Source organism: Mixophyes fleayi, chromosome 4 (assembly GCF_038048845.1).
Source record: "Mixophyes fleayi isolate aMixFle1 chromosome 4, aMixFle1.hap1, whole genome shotgun sequence".
In the NCBI taxonomy this organism is placed as follows: Eukaryota; Metazoa; Chordata; class Amphibia; order Anura; family Limnodynastidae; genus Mixophyes; species Mixophyes fleayi.
In genome coordinates, this window is record NC_134405.1 from 25,562,053 (window position 1) to 25,564,552 (window position 2,500).

At 38.5% G+C, this 2,500-nt stretch overlaps 3 non-coding genes across 3 annotated transcripts; all 3 read left to right on the plus strand.

The window, feature by feature from the left end:
• The first annotated feature begins 163 nt into the window (after nt 1-163).
• On the plus strand, nt 164-235 carry TRNAW-CCA (transfer RNA tryptophan (anticodon CCA)). The gene has a single exon. It is a non-coding gene; the product is annotated as a tRNA-Trp (tRNA).
• Nucleotides 236-980: 745 nt separating this feature from the next.
• On the plus strand, nt 981-1,052 carry TRNAW-CCA (transfer RNA tryptophan (anticodon CCA)). The gene has a single exon. It is a non-coding gene; the product is annotated as a tRNA-Trp (tRNA).
• Nucleotides 1,053-1,797: 745 nt separating this feature from the next.
• On the plus strand, nt 1,798-1,869 carry TRNAW-CCA (transfer RNA tryptophan (anticodon CCA)). The gene has a single exon. It is a non-coding gene; the product is annotated as a tRNA-Trp (tRNA).
• Nucleotides 1,870-2,500: the final 631 nt, after the last annotated feature.

Genomic DNA, 2,500 nt, shown 5'->3' on the forward strand with positions numbered 1-2,500 from the left:
CACAACTAAAACGCTACTGTTTCCTTATAGGATTGAGCGTAAAAATCACGTAAGAATCAATGGAACATTTCTTGCATCATCTTGATTGAGTTATGACTGGTTTGTGAGATCGATTGGTAGGATTCAACTGGCGCAAGTTTTTTTGGAAAGTATATATTCAAGGGACCTCGTGGCGCAACGGTAGAGCATCTGACTCCAGATCAGAAGGTTGCGTGTTCAAATCACGTCGGGGTCAGCTGCAGTTTTGATGGTAAAACTGTCAACTGTGCCTAGTGATACGCAACGAATGCTCAAAACTTCCATGAATTTCTACGGCCTTCTGATGGTGATTACATCTAACATAGATGCCTGTGTCACATGGGCAGTCTCCTGAAAACATCGTATTGTGGTTAATTCTCATCCATAGTAAGCAATAAGGATTCAATTCATTCTGACGCATCCTTCATTTTTCTTATTGAAGAGTAGAAAATAATGGCTGTAGGTCACCAACAAACTTTTCCATGAAAAAAAACAAGTATTCAAGGTAGTTTTGCTAATATTGAATATGTTCTAGAAATAAAATGTCTGTCAAAATGTAGTCAACACGTGCTGAACTCTACGTAACAGGACAGAGCAGTTGATTACAGTGAAATAATTAATTGCTTGCATGATCATTGATGTATTTTTTCTGGATTTCAGAAGTGCAGACTGTAAAGAAGATACAGTCGAAGCCTGAAATGCCCGATGAATCCGTGCAACTTCATGATTATAGCTCTGTTTTTCTATATTTTCTGGATGTTAGCACAACTGGTAAGGTTGTTTCCTACTGGCCACATGGCACAACTAAAACGCTACTGTTTCCTTATAGGATTGAGCGTAAAAATCACGTAAGAATCAATGGAACATTTCTTGCATCATCTTGATTGAGTTATGACTGGTTTGTGAGATCGATTGGTAAGATTCAACTGGCGCAAGTTTTTTTGGAAAGTATATATTCAAGAGACCTCGTGGCGCAATGGTAGCGCATCTGACTCCAGATCAGAAGGTTGCGTGTTCAAATCACGTCGGGGTCAGCTGCAGTTTTGATGGTAAAACTGTCAACTGTGCCTAGTGATACGCAACGAATGCTCAAAACTTCCATGAATTTCTACGGCCTTCTGATGGTGATTACATCTAACATAGATGCCTGTGTCACATGGGCAGTCTCCTGAAAACATCGTATTGTGGTTAATTCTCATCCATAGTAAGCAATAGGGATTCAATTCATCCTGACGCATCCTTCATTTTTCTTATTGAAGAGTAGAAAATAATGGCTGTAGGTCACCAACAAACTTTTCCATGAAAAAAAACAAGTATTCAAGGTAGTTTTGCTAATATTGAATATGTTCTAGAAATAAAATGTCTGTCAAAATGTAGTCAACACGTGCTGAACTCTACGTAACAGGACAGAGCAGTTGATTACAGTGAAATAATTAATTGCTTGCATGATCATTGATGTATTTTTTCTGGATTTCAGAAGTGCAGACTGTAAAGAAGATACAGTCGAAGCCTGAAATGCCCGATGAATCCGTGCAACTTCATGATTATAGCTCTGTTTTTCTATATTTTCTGGATGTTAGCACAACTGGTAAGGTTGTTTCCTACTGGCCACATGGCACAACTAAAACGCTACTGTTTCCTTATAGGATTGAGCGTAAAAATCACGTAAGAATCAATGGAACATTTCTTGCATCATCTTGATTGAGTTATGACTGGTTTGTGAGATCGATTGGTAGGATTCAACTGGCGCAAGTTTTTTTGGAAAGTGTATATTCAAGGGACCTCGTGGCGCAACGGTAGAGCATCTGACTCCAGATCAGAAGGTTGCGTGTTCAAATCACGTCGGGGTCAGCTGCAGTTTTGATGGTAAAACTGTCAACTGTGCCTAGTGATACGCAACGAATGCTCAAAACTTCCATGAATTTCTACGGCCTTCTGATGGTGATTACATCTAACATAGATGCCTGTGTCACATGGGCAGTCTCCTGAAAACATCGTATTGTGGTTAATTCTCATCCATAGTAAGCAATAAGGATTCAATTCAATCCTTCATTTTTCTTATTGAAGAGTAGAAAATAATGGCTGTAGGTCACCAACAAACTTTTCCATGAAAAAAAACAAGTATTCAAGGTAGTTTTGCTAATATTGAATATGTTCTAGAAATAAAATGTCTGTCAAAATGTAGTCAACACGTGCTGAACTCTACGTAACAGGACAGAGCAGTTGATTACAGTGAAATAATTAATTGCTTGCATGATCATTGATGTATTTTTTCTGGATTTCAGAAGTGCAGACTGTAAAGAAGATACAGTCGAAGCCTGAAATGCCCGATGAATCCGTGCAACTTCATGATTATAGCTCTGTTTTTCTATATTTTCTGGATGTTAGCACAACTGGTAAGGTTGTTTCCTACTGGTCACATGGCACAACTAAAACACTACTGTTTCCTTATAGGATTGAGCGTAAAAATCACGTAAGAATC